General features: G+C 45.0%; 1 protein-coding gene across 3 annotated transcripts in view; it reads left to right on the forward strand.

Annotated features, from left to right (window-relative positions):
- The window catches only part of CHRM4 (cholinergic receptor muscarinic 4), a 94,001-nt gene that overhangs the window by 60,878 nt on the left and 18,603 nt on the right, over positions 1–14,520 (forward strand). The gene's annotated exons all lie outside the window — the stretch shown is intronic.

Raw genomic sequence — 14,520 nt, forward strand, 5'->3', positions numbered from 1 at the left:
CCCTCTCTCCTTCATCAAGTCTCATCCTCCCCTCACTTTCCTCAGCTCTAGTTTTGCTCTCCCCTCTTCTCAATCGGTCTCTACCCCTTTTGTTTTCTCCTTAGCCCCAGTGTCCTGGATACAGGGCACTCAAGTAAGTTATACAGAGTGGAATATCCATTTCATGGGCTTAGCCTGCCTTGAGTAAATGCAGCATCAATTTGATAATTAAAAGCTCAATGCCTTCATAAAAGGGGAAATGAGCAATGCTGTGGGTTTTTCAATTTTTTTCTGCTTCCTCCTGCTTACACGATTCATTAATCATTTCCTACTAAATATCCTTAAATTATCCAGATGCTCACTCAAGTGAGTGGAATGGATCTTAAACTATCCCAGGCCCTGCTGAATTGAGACAAAGGCACAGCCAGGGATTTGCTTCATGAAACCAATGGCTTTTTCAGCTCAGCAAGGCCAGGACTGATTATCAGGGTCCCTATGTCACTTAGAAACTTTGCCTCATTTCTACTTACCCCATCTTCACGTTTTCTCAGTTCACACAGCTATTTTCTGACATCAGTCACTAGGAAAACTCCCACACTATTTGTTGTGATCCTACCCGCGAGGAGCATGGGCAGGGTCCCTACCTTGCCACGGCCAGTCGGGCTGCTGGCGCTGTTCTCTTCACGGCGGGCGTGCCGCCGTCACTGGGCTCCTCCCTGGCTGCCTCTGGCTTTGTGCAGCAGGGTCGGGTCACCGAGGGCTCTCCCATGTGGCTGGGACCTCCACTGCTGCTCCTGCCTTCCCCAACACTCTGCAGTCGCTCCCGGGGTCCTCGGGACGGCAGGGAGCCGTCCTTACCGATGCCGGGGTCTTCGGCTGGCAGGGAGGCCATCCCTGCCGGTGCCTGCTACAGCCCGGGTCCTTGCCCAGCAGGGAAGCCGTCTCTGCCAGTACCTGCAGCTTCCTGCTCTTCCTGCAGCCTGCCATCTCTCCACCTTCATGGCAGGGCTGCCTTGCTTCTCCTCGGGCCTTCCACGTGGCTGGGAATGCCACCAACGATCCAGCTCTTCCTCCAGCTCTCCTTAGGCGCGGGTGCACGCCTCTCCCCTGCTTTTCAAGGGCCAGCCAGGTGTGGCCCTCTGCTGACCCCTCCCTGGGCATTGTCCTCTTCAGCCCTACAAAAGGGCTCAGCGTCCATTCCAGCTTTGCCTTCGCAAGGAGTTAGACGCTCCTGGGATCCTGCTGTCCTTCCCTCCAGGAGTCGTCCTTGTTCCAGCTCTTCTTCAAGGTCCTGTGTTTCCTGTTCTTTGTTGGAGCCCCTCGTCTTATCCAGATGTCCATGTTCCAGTCCAGATGTCTGCCTGATGTTCTTGATCCACTCCTGAGGTCTGCCTCCTGATCCTGTATTCTGTGTTCCAGTCCAGATGTTTGTTCTCCATTCCTGATGTCCATGATCCAGTCCAGATGTTTCTCCTGATCCTGATGTCCGTGATCCCGTCCAGCTGTCCTGAACCCTTGGTTCCTCATACCACTCTTCCTGGTGTGCCATGTCGTGGTCCGCGACCAGCCCCATGGGTGGGCTGTGTAGGTGCTTCATGGTGCAATGCCTTCCTCACCGCTGCAGCACAAGCCTCCGGCAGACTTCCGCTTCTGTCCTTATCCCTGGTCTACAGAGTCCCTTGTGCTTGCTCCGTCGGTGCCAAAGACTCTGCTAAACCAGTACCATCCCAGCGTGGTCCACGACCAGCCACTGGTGGCTGTGTAGGGCACGCCTCAGTGCAGGCCTCTACAGCTTCTGAGATATGCTCCATTCATTGCTCCACATCTCGTCTAGAGACTTTTCGAGTCCAGCATGGTCCATGACCAGTCCCGTGGGTGGCTGTGTAGGGCGCACTGCGTCACAGTCGCAACCCAGTACTTGCCTGAGTCTTCTGATTACCTTGAACCTAGCCTGAGTCTACGTCTACAGTACCTTGTTCCTGATTCTTCAGTACCTCGTTCCTTCCTGCGCTAGTCCTGCTCCCGCGGATGTAGGACAGGGTGGTCCGTGACCAGCCCAGTGGTACTGGCTGTGTAGGGCACCCTGAGGGACCATGCCAATGTCTGTATACCCGAGTCTACGTCTATAGTACCTTGTTCCTGAGTCTTCGTCTGAATCTCCATGTTACGGTCTTCGCTGCCCTGGCCTCCATCCGGCCTGCCGCTTCTTGCCATACCCTGCAGCAGGTCCGAAAGGGCTTGGAACGATTGGAGGACTGTTCATAAGACCACCATTGCATTGCTGGTCTTCCAAAGCGTGCAAGTCCGGAGGAGGGTCAGTATCTCCAGTCATCTGTCTTCAATTCAGCCTCACTCCTGTCCAGCCCATGCTCGGGCATGCCTTGCCTGCCACGGCACCTCTTCGGAGTTCCTCTGGGGTCGAGCCGTGGTCCAAGAACACTCATCCCCTGGTAAGCAGGACCACTCTCCTAGCGCTCCGTAACACTATTAGTTAGTGCTCAAACCAATAGAAAACAAGCTCCCATTGGTTAGGCTGAGAGATTCATTTGGGTCTGGTGACATCAGCTAGTCAGGTCACTTGATATTCCCTGAGGGCTTTTTATTTTCTTACCTTGCATACATTAGTTTCTTTCTTCATTCTCTGAAGCTCTTTCTAGGATATTGCTTAGTGCAGATATTCCATATGTAATGATCCTCATTCTATAACATCACTTCCCTTAAATTGTCCTGCAAATGGGCTCCAGTAGGGACTTGAAAGGTAAGCAGAAGGTTCAGGAAAGGGAGATCAGCACATCCAATTACAAGCAATCAATCCACACTGATGCAATGCAATGAGCTCAGGCTAGCGCCAAGTGGCAATATTAAGTTGGAAGAATCACAGAAAGCAGCAATGTAAAAAAAATAAAAAAAAAAGTATTGCCAGCAGCCAGGGTAGGAAAATGGATGCTCAATTTGAGTATCTATTTTCCTAATCCATGGCTGTGCACATAAAATTAAGTGTCCTTGTTCCTAACCTGCACACAGCCACTTCTCCTGGGTGCCCAATGCAGAGGAGGCACTAGGGATGCACAATGTATCCCTATTGTGTCCTTTTTAGTGTGGCAGCTCATTTTCCTATTGCATCAAGCACCCAGGAGAGGCAATTGTGTGTACGTTAAAAAAAAAAGTGCATCCAGTTAGGAAACACATTTTTAAAATGTTGGTATTGCATCAGCCTGCGAGTCTACTTTTGTTCCCTTCTTGAGTCTCCTTCCTGACCTTTCCTTGTCTTTCTCTATTAAATTTAAACTCCTCAGCAGAGTCAGCCCTAAGTTTCTGCAATTCTAGGCATTCACGGTCATGCATATCCCTTCTCCTCTTCCATTCTGATTTCATTGTCAATTCTTAGAAAGTCACCAAAGTCAGAAAAATAGCAAAATATTGCAATATTATTTTTTCATGATGCAAAACATTTTGAGCAACCTCAAGTAATTTTAGTCTTTCTGAGAGATTTACTCCTCTGTATAATTGTTTGTACATCTCAAATTTTCATAGCATAGCACTGAGGGTATTTAATTTCCCTTCCCCTTCCTCTCTTTCAGATGATTTAGACCCAGATTTAGGACAAAAATATGGTAAAACGTGCAAAAGCCTGCAAGGCAGTTTACTTGCTTAGTTTTGAAATAGCACATTTTTTGCCCAAGGATGTAATTTCTGCAAAAGAACACCAGAAGGAAAAAAAATCATGTACACAGAGCTTGTGCAGAAAGTGCTGGGAGACATCTAAAATTGGACAAAGCCCTCCAGTGTTTTTGTTTTTGTTTTTTTTTTAATGGTCTGGCTGTTTCCTCCTGCTCCTTTTGGGTTTTCAGTTCAAGCAAAATTGTGATTTGGATCTGGTAGTATTAACCTTCATTCACATCTACCTGAGGATTTCCCACTTATTTTATAACCTCTCCCAGCCTACTTCAGAGAAGTCACTGCAGTGACAATTCCCAGCTAGAGATCCTAACTCTGGAAGGTGGCATTCAAATATAACAACTTTGTACAATGCCAGGAGTTCCCTCCCATCTAGGGCCTGTTGCTGCCTCCACAATATTCCCCAGCCCCAGCTGACTCGAGCAGAATCAAACCCAGGTCCTCCACATGGCAGTGCACAGCACCACCACAGTCACTGAGATGGCTCCGCCCAGTGCTTTTTGCATTCTTTCTCCACTCCTCTGTTATTTTCTTAATTCAAGTTAGTTCAATAAAACTTTCTTGGTATGACATGAACGTGTGCTGCCAAAGTAATGCATAACTGGTAAAAGAAAAAATTCTAAACTCAAAAGATAAATAAGAATTCCTGAACTTTCTTTGCTTAATACAGTTCTGACCTAGGAACCGAATAGAATATATTTTCCTGACAATTCTTTCATAGAAAGTCTTAATTTTCTTCTGACACTTTTCGGAAATGTGCATTTCTTATCTTCACAGTTTGCAAAGTACAGGAGGAAAATCATTTCTTTCTATTTCCCTACTGTTCTGCATGCAGAGCCTGGCTTCTGCATATTTCTGTTTCTGCTCGGTCATCACTTATTCTATACTTGGTGAGGGTCTCTTTGTGTGTGTGACCAAGGTGAGGTGATCTGTAAGCATATAATTTCTGTTTAGGGATTTCTCACCTTTTTTCCATTCTTTCTTTCTATTTCAGGTTCTCTTTCCTTTTTTTCCCCTCCTCTTTTTCACTCTCTTCCTCTGTAAAGTTAAATGTTGAATCTTGAATCACATATGAGACAGAAGCTGATACAAATGTGAAAAGGAACCTCATTAGGTTGTTACACTTTCTGCACTTTTAGGGAAAGTGCCAAAAAAACAGCATAAGGCTGAGAGGAAGCCAGCATATGGAAAAATACAATTCTATAGCAAAGGTTCTCCTCCTGTACCCCCTTTCCCCCACAAAATAGTGAAAATTATTATGAAATATATTATCTGTCCTAATTATAATCTTCAGTGATATACCTGTTAGTATGATAAAGTGCATCCACCATCACATCTCCCCCACCATTGTTCCTTCTAAGCTGAGCATGTGAGAAATTGCTCATACATTTTGGAGTGTCGCTCACAAGTTTTAAATGGTCACTCACATGCATTTTTCTTTGTGCTATATACAGAAATTCAACACCAATACTGGTGCTTAAAAATTGTTGGTAGGTTCCGCATAGGAGGCTTGTGAATAAAACGAGAAGCTTGGGCGTGAGCACCAAGTTAGTGGCGTGGATTACAAACTGGTTGACTGATAGGAGACAGAGTGTAATGGTACATGAAACCCACTCTGAAGAGAGAATGATGTTAAGTGCAGTGTCACAAGGATCTATTTTGGGACCGGTTCTGTTCAATATCTTTGTGAGTGACATTGTGGAAGGGATAGAAGGTAAAATTTGCCTATTTGTAGATGATACTAAGATGTGCAATAGAGTGGATATGCCTGAAGGAGTAGAGAATGAAATGTAATTTAAGAAGTTTGAAGATTGGTCAAAGATTTGGCATCTGGGGTGCATAATCTAAAAGAGTTGTATGTGATGGTGGATGAAAGACTGATGTGCACAGACCAAATGAGGGATCTTGCAGTAATAGTGCATGATGATCTGCAGATGATGAAGCAATGTGACAAGGCAATAGCTAAAGCCAGAAGAATGCTGGGCTGCATAGAAAGAAGAAGGAAGTGATAATCCCCTTGTACAGGTCCTTGGTGCGGCCTCATTTGGATTACTGTATTCAGGTCTGGAGTCCGTATCTAAAGAAGGATAAGAACAGCGTAGAGGTGATCCAGAGAAGAGGAACTAAAATGGTGTGGGGTCTGCATGAGAAGACCTATGAGGAGAGGCTGAAAGATCTGTACTGCAGGGGAGATATGATACAGTCCTTCAGATACCTGAAAGGTTTTAATGATGCACAATCGTCAAACCTTCTCCATTGGAAAGAAATCAGTAGAACTAGGGGTTATGAAATAAAACTCCAGGGAGGATGACTAGAACCAACGTCAGGAAATCTCTCTTCACGGAGAGGGTGGTAGATGCCTGGAATGCCCTTCCAGAGCAGGTGGTAAAAATGAAAACTGCGAATTCAGAGGGACATGGGATAAAAACTGTGGATCCCTAAAGGCTGAAGAATGGAAATTAAAAAAAGGGTGCATGGGGGTAACTTGCTGGTGCAGCAGTTACTACCCTTAACCAATAAGCCTGATAGTTTGATGCAACTCCAACATTGCTCTCTGCTTCAACGGCAAGGTGTAACAGGGAACTGGATTCAAACAGCAACCTGCTTTTACAGACTGGGAAACTGATAAGCATGGGGATAATCTACATGGTGCAACTACCATAAGCTTGTTGGGCAGACTGGACGGACCATTTGGTTCTTTTCTGTCATCATTTCTATGTAAAAAAAAAATTGTTACACACAAAATTTGCACACACATAGTCACTCCTTGGAGGGAGCATCGACCCACACCACCCTCACACATAGCATCACAAAGCTTCTGTCCCTTCTCCTGCCTCATTAACACTCCCCCAAAGTTTCTTTCTCCTTCCCTGCCTCCTTAATCTCCCCAGGTCTCTGTCCCCACTCCTGCTTCCCTAATATCCTCAGACTTCTCTCCCTTGAGTTTCTACAGCCTCTCCAGATCTCTGTCCTTTTTCCTGCCTCCCCAACCAACCCATGACTGTTTTTCCTTCTGCCCCCTTCTCCTGCCTCTCTCACACTCTTAGGCTTCTGTTACTTCTGCCCTCCCACCCCACACACACACACTAAGCTTCTGTTATAAGTCATTGCAAAACTCCCCTTTGACCCTTCAGATTCAGCAGCATCTGTGCTCCATTAGCATTAACACAGTGACCCTACCAGAAAGGTCTCGACATGAAAGGGCTAACTCTAAACATTTATATGCCCAAAATAAACTAGAAGAATTGGGAATAATGAGAGAGAGAGAGAGAGAGAGGGAAAAAACAAAGGCAAGAATTCAGATCAAACCATCCTGTCCTACAGCATTCCACATTTGTTCCTATCTCTTCTGTCTGATCATGGATTGTCCTGGAGACTTTCCACCTCTTCTCTCTTCCTCTCTTATCAAGGATTACCCTGAAGCCTTTTTATCTTTTCTATCTCCCATATCTGATCATAGATTGTTCTATGGTCTTTTTCATCCCCTCTGTCTCCTGTATTGTCCTGGACCTGTTCCATTTCCCCTTTTTCATTAGGGATTGTTCTGAAGCTTTTCCACCTCTGTCTCCTAGGCATTCTCCTCGCCGTATTCTGTCTCCTCTGTCTCCTAGGCATTCTCCTTGCCGTATTCTGTCTCCTCTGTCTCCTAGGCATTCTCCTCGCCGTATTCTGTCTCCTCTGTCTCCTAGGCATTCTCCTCGCCGTATTCTGTCTCCTCTGTCTCCTAGGCATTCTCCTCGCCGTATTCTGTCTCCTCTGTCTTCAGGTTGGAAGATGACTTGCCCTGGAAAGGTTTGTTTCTGTTTCCTGTGTCTTGTGACTAATTGTCCTAGGTTCTTCTGTATCGCACCATGTCCTGGAGCCTTTTTACCTCATCTGCCTCCTATCTCTCATCACGAATTATCCTGGAGCCTTTCGAGCTCTCTATCCCAGGTCTTACCGTGGATGTTGTCGGCATTAGCTTGAATGTATTCTTTTCTTGACTGCCCCTTTTTGAGCAGAGCTCTCATTCTCCTTTCTAACAGAAGGACAATTGGAAAATGACTTCTTAATTGAAATGATCTCCTGAAGGTCCTTGGAGAGCTTCTAGTTTCCTCATAATTAATTTTACTTTCATTGCTGTATTTAATTTAATAGCACAGAGTAATTTTAAATGACTATATCTTTAAGTGAGTGACAGGGGTTCTGCGTTGCCTAAGTTTAACAATTTACGCTGTGAATGGCCAGGTGTGGGGCACCCAGCAAAACGCATTGCTTTAAACATGGTTGGGTCGATGTTTTGGATGTGCTAGACTAGCGCCTGATACAGTAAGGAAATGAGCATGGCCTAAAAACTGCGCACCTGATAGCGCTCATCAGATGTAAATTCCATGTAGGTGAGGGCATTAGCTATTACCCCCCTTATGCAGGAAAGTGTCCAACACAGACTTTTTAACACAGCAAATTTAACTCCAGTCACAGAGGTGGAGTAAATTCAACTCACAGTCAGAGGATCATGAAAAAAAAATAAAAAGTAGGTTCTCTGTGTTGTGATAAGTATTTCCTCCTCCTTAGTATCATTGTGACACTTTAGTGCTTTTGGTGGAGAAAAATAATTGTATATTTTGATTTGTTTACAAGAAATCCACTTTTCTTATGGCCACACAATTTAGACATCCGTAGCACGGGGCCTAATATTTTGTGAGATTGCTAAAGTGAATTATAACAAAAGAAGTAGGATCAAAATGGATGTTCATATTGAGCTCCCTTTGATGCAATAACCTATTGAGTGCCTCGGATGCACAATTCTCCTGCCTCTCATTTAAATATTGTATTGGGTGCCCAGAGGATGTGGCTGTGTGCATTGAGGCAATAGGTGCTTAATAGTAGCGCATGTTTTACTGCATCGGCCCCTTAATAAGCATGTTCTCTGTGAAACTGCCAATCTTGGGGTGATTTGTCTGTGCAGAACTCAGTCCGGTTGCACAGACAGAACCAGAGGATGGGGCTTCCAAATAAAGGGGAACATTCTGTGCATTCCAGGAGTATCTGAATACTGCACCTCTTTTTCTCCATCTTTTAGCTTGCAAACGTTTCTTGCCCAGGTTTTTGCCAAAAGTAAACATTGTCTTAGATAAACCATGCACTATATCAAACTTGTGCAGGCTAAATGACCTGAGGAATTCTTCAGACCTTTTAGGCAGAATGTCCTAATTATCAAGAGAAGCTTCTGGTATGTGTGGTCTAATTAAACTTAGAGGGGGAGTGAGGAAAGTGTTTCTGGAGCAGTTCCACTGGAGCACACACTTCAGTAAGATTTCAGCCTTGGGCAAAGAACTGAATGACCTGGATTTTGTCTGATTTTTTTTTATACCTTGGCAAAGATGATGCAGCTTGACTCTCTTCCATAGGCAAGTCAATGACAATTTATATATTTTCACCATGAAAGTTCCTCAGCGGGACTGACTTCAGCATTTTCCTTTCTTGGTTTTAAATTTATAATCCCCAGATCCCAAGCTCTATGCACTGATGACTGTGGGACTATCTCTGTAGGGGGGTGCACCAGGTATTAAAAAAAATAAAAGGAGGACATTTTTGATGGGTTTTGATGAAAACAACTTTTATTTCCCAAACCACCTTAACCCCAACCCTCCCAAAACCATTACTGGAGAAAAACTTTCAACAATTTCAAATTTCCAAACATCATACAAAGAAAGCTTTCCTTTCAGAAATGTATTTGCAGTAGCCGAAGTCCATAAAGGCCTCTAATGGACCAGCGACACCTCAGAGACCGAGGCAGGGGCAGACGGGCAAATAGAGAGAGTGTAAACAGGAGAAGGGGATTGGTAATGGTAACTATAAGGAGACACAGAAAATGAGTGCACAGAAAGGGCAAGAGGCAGAGGAACAAGAGAGGCCTTAAGTTTGTGGCCTGCGGTCTGTACCTCCTTCTTTATCTGACTTTCTTATATCTCACTTCAGATAGGAAGAATTCAATTCTGCATGTTTGACATGAATAATTTTTACATTATTTGTTTAGTTCAGCTTTTGCATTCAGTAATATTAATTGTATTAGTTACTATACCATGGTAATCCTGGCAGTCAAAATATCAAATTATAAAGCTGGGTGGAGAGAGAGGAGGAAGATGCTGGTAGTGACAGATCCCCCACTTTCTGCTCACGTCTTCTAAGCTCCATTACTACATTTTTTCAATTATTTCTTTAAAAGATCTCACTGGCATGATAACTTATAGACTGGTCACAAGGACAATACAAGAAGAGAAAACAATTATTACAAAATTCAGGACTCTGCTGCTGATTTGATTTGTCTTTGCTCAAATTGTTTCTGGCCTGATGTAGAGATGCTACATATTTTGCTGCTCTAGCTGCTTTTCTCCTATTTGCTCCAGGATTAAACATGATTTTTCCTGCTCATTCTTTTGTGGGAAGTCTTTGTTAGTTCAGGGAAATCTGCATCTCTAATATCTTTGTATTTTACAGTGCTGCAGGAAATGCATTTCTGCTTCTCTTTCTCTGGTGTTGCACTGCATACAGAGCCTGGCTTCTTGGGTTTTCCAGTTTAAGCTTTGTTTATATATTTCTGTTTTTAATTTCCAGACATTTATTCTGCACTTGTTGAGGGTTCTGTGTGTGTGACTGTTCTGTTAAAGGGCAATTTTAAAAGCCCTACATGTGTGGCTCAGTCCAGCATGCGCCGCATGGATTTTAAAAAGTGCACAAATACGTGTGTATCTCCCCGTACGCGCGCACATCCAAAAGTTTAAAAAGGGGGTGGGGCATGAGCATGATGTGGGCGGAGCATGGGCAGGACAGGAAGTTACCTTGAAATGTGCATGGACATATTTACACGTACAAACATGCGCTGGGGGCTCCTACTGCTAAGGACGGCATGTAAGTAGTAAACTAAAAAAAACTAGGTGAGTCAGTGGGGTTTTAAGGGTCAGGGTTAAAAGGGAGGCTAAATATCAGGTGGGATTAGGGAATCTGATCCGTTAACCGGGTGAACTGGAAATGAACCAGGAAAAGGGGCCATTGTGTCGGCACATTTATCTAATAAAATCCCCCCACTTAGAGCCGGAATTTGCATGCACATGCATGCATGCATGTACACACGTACAGCCAATTTTATAACATGCATTGCATACATGTACACACGTACAGCCAATTTTATAACATGCATGCATATATGCGCATATGTGCGAGCCAGCTAGGGTTACCAACTGCCCGGTTTTGGACCAGACAGCCAGGTTTTCAGCTGTGCAGTGTCCGGTCAGAAGTACTGGCTGGACACTGAAAATCCCGGAGAGCTGAACTGTGTTCCTACCCACTTGCCTCCTTTCCTGTGTTGTGATAGGATGGAATGGGGAATGGAGACAAGGCACGGCACAGCAGAGCCCTCAGTTCACAGTGGCTTCACAGATCTGCTGCATTAATGCCCTCTGGGTCCCTCCCCCTTCCTCATTGAGTATTGGGCCAAGACAGGAGAGAGGGGGCTACAGGGAGCCCAGGGATACAGGAACAGAGGAAGGAAAGAGACAGAGTTTCAGGGTGAGGAAAGGGGGGGATCAGAGGGGGACACAAAGAAAAGAGAGAATGGAAGATAGACACATGGGGAGCAAGAGAGGAAAGAGACACAGATGGGGTATGGAAGGAAAGAATGTCAAAGGGGAGAGGCAGAACGGGAAAATGAGGGAAGTTGGGAGACATAAGGGAAAGGAAAGGAAGAGATAGAAGAGGCACAAGTAAGATGGGGACACAGTAGGAAAGGAGATAGATAAAGAGGAAGGCACTGGGGAGGAGAGGGAGACAGGAGAGAAGGAAGGGGAGGGAGGGGACTAGAGATAGGAGGGCAGCACAAGAGACGAGTGCACAGAGGAGGGAAAGGGCATATTGAGAGACAGGTGGCACAAAGGAGTCAGATGAAAGAACGGGAAGGCTTTAAGGAAAGGAACTACCTATGTATGAGAGAGGAGGTTGTGCATTTGGGAGTGGCATCTGTGTATGAGAGAGGAGGATGTGCATTTGGGAGTGTGCATCTGTGTATGAGAGAGGAGGATGTGCATTTGGGAGTGGCATCTGTGTATGAGAGAGGAGGATGTGCATTTGGGAGTGGCATCTGTGTATGAGAGAGGAGGATGTGCATTTGGGAGTGTGCATCTGTGTATGAGAGGAGGTTGTGAGTTTATGGGGAAGTGTGGTGGTGGGTGTTTACTTGTGATAGAGGGCAAAACTACATGAGAGAGGCTGGTGTGTTGGAGTATAGTTGAAATAACATTTTATAAACAAAGTATATTGAGGGGGTGCTTGAAAGCCAAGTAATGAGTGAATTGATAACTGGCAGTAGTCTGTAACCTTCTCCCCCTCCCCCTACTCCCCTCCCAAAGCATGAAGATTAGTGGGGCGTCCAGTTATGGTCCACGGAAAAGTTGGCCACCCTAGAGCCAGCATACACGCGTACACGTATGCCCGCATGCCTGTTTGAAAGTTATTCTCTTAGAGTGTAGTTTTTATGTAGGAATTGATAGCAGTCCAGCTTATTATGTTTTCCAGTCTGTAATTCCCAACAGGAAGTGAAATGGTGGTCTATAGCCTTTTCTAAGTGTTGGGAATTAGCGCTGTCATGGTCTGGCAGGTTTCCTACATTAGTGCCAAGTGTGTGTTCCTTCTGAAAGTGCTTCCCACCGGAGTTATCAAAATTCATACATCTTTCTTGAGTCCTATACTGCATTGGTTCTGTTCATCTCTCATATGAGCACTTAGCAAGCAGAAGGACTGTATTGTTGGATTAATAAACAAATAGGTGCCAGATTTAGAGCCCGCGATACAGGATTTCAGAAGAAATCTTCGTGAGTGGCTCCTGGCCTCAGGGCTGTTGCTTCAATGACCTGATTAGAAACAGTGGAAGGGTAGATCTGTTAAATAGGAGGGGAAATTCCCATGTACTTGTAAATGATGCTCACTATGCCAGGATCTCAACCCTGGTTCCAACTGAGCTGGAAGAAAGGAGGAATTCGTGAACAAAAAAAAACACATAGGTGCTAAATATTGCCAACACATAGATAAGAAAATGTCAAAATCCTATCTCACAAACACAGCACAATCTAATGCAACACAATGGACTGCATTGCCTCACAACATAAAATGCAATGCAACTTGAAATAATCTCATCCAATTCCACACAATCTAAAATTCAGTGTAACATAAAATACCTCTGTATAAATAAACTAGTCTAATAAAGCAACACAGGCTAAAATATCCAATGTAATAAAAGGTGTGAAAAATGGCATGCAAAGCAATCAACCTACCCTCTAATGTAACAGTCACATAGTCAGCATCACCACTGACCATAAAGGGGTGTGAGACCCCAAGCAAATCCGCTGGCCTGAGGCCCTTCCCTCAGCACACTCTTCTTCTTGTGAGCCTTTCTCCCCTTCCCTCCCTCCCACTAGCTGGAGGAAAAGTTACACTTCTTACCTACCTCTGTCTCCTATTCTGCTTGCTTCAATGTGGTGTAATGCAGCGTGCCAGCTGGTCTCCCACGACTGAGATCCCTGCATCATGTGGACTTCAGACTGAAACTGGTAGAGGGCAAAGCAAATGCAGGTAAGCAATGCTGCTCTTATCCCATCAGGAGAATGGAGGGGAGGCTGGTGGCTGGAAGAAGCAGCTTGGAATCTACTATTCGCGATCCTGCCAGGTATTGTATCCTGGATTGGCCACTGTTGGAAACAGGATGCTGGGCTTCATGGAGCCTTGATCTGACCCAGTATGGCAGTTCTACAGACGAACATAAGAAATTGCGGGGTCAGACCAAGGGTCCATCAAGCCCAGCATCCTGTTTCCAACAGAGGCCAAACCAGGCCACAAGAACCTGGCAATTACCCAAACACTAAGAAGATCCCATGCTACTGATGCAATTAATAGCAGTGGCTATTCCCTAAGTAAACTTGATTAATAGCAGGTAATGGACTTCTCCTCCAAGAACTTATCCAATCCTTTTTTTTTAAACCCAGCTACACTAACTGCACTAACCACATCCTCTGGCAACAAATTCCAGAGCTTAATTGTGTACTGAATGAAAGAATTTTCTCTTTTTATGCTCTTAGGTCCAAGGCACAGAAACACTGGACTTTTCCACAGGTGCGATGGCAGAAAACACACTGTTCTCTTTGCCAGAAGTTGCCAAGGTGCTCAACCTGAGGCAGTTGCCCCTCCTCCATTTCCTCTGTCTCTCCCTTCCCCCTCTCCCAAGCACATAGGGGTGGCTGTGTGTAACGGCCAATGCTCCTTCTGATATAACACAGTTGTATCACAACATTATCACGACACTGATGCATGCAAAGTGCAGTCCCTGCTTTAGCCTTTTTGAGGAGCAGGTTAATACCATGCAAGATTACATTATGACCACTGCCAAAACAGGTTTCGACTTCCTGCTCAATAAGAAAAAGTTGGGCAACATGCAGAGCTGAGCTGTCCTGTCACCCAGTCCCAGGAGGGATATTTCAGGCTCGTCTTGGATTGATGCATTCTGGCACTTGTGTAGAAGATGGGACTCTAAACACCACAATGAGTTAGGGGGTAAGGTGAAAACCACGCCTGGCGTAACATTTCTCTGAGCAGGTGATGGTCCTGACTAACGGAAAGACCGAGGAATTCAAAATCTCAAGTCCATAGTTACAGAAATGAGAGAGAGGCCAGGACCGATCCATGGAAACAGACAGGGAAGAAGCAAACCTGAGCAGCTGCAACCTGCAGGATAGAGAACTGCACTGGTGCTTCTAAAATCAAATCTCTTCTCAGACAAACCATTTCTAGAATATACAGAAATCATCATTTAAAAACCGTGAGAAGGAGAAAGACCGA

The sequence above is a fragment of the Rhinatrema bivittatum genome, chromosome 17 (genome assembly GCF_901001135.1).
Source record: "Rhinatrema bivittatum chromosome 17, aRhiBiv1.1, whole genome shotgun sequence".
NCBI classification, from domain to species: Eukaryota; Metazoa; Chordata; class Amphibia; order Gymnophiona; family Rhinatrematidae; genus Rhinatrema; species Rhinatrema bivittatum.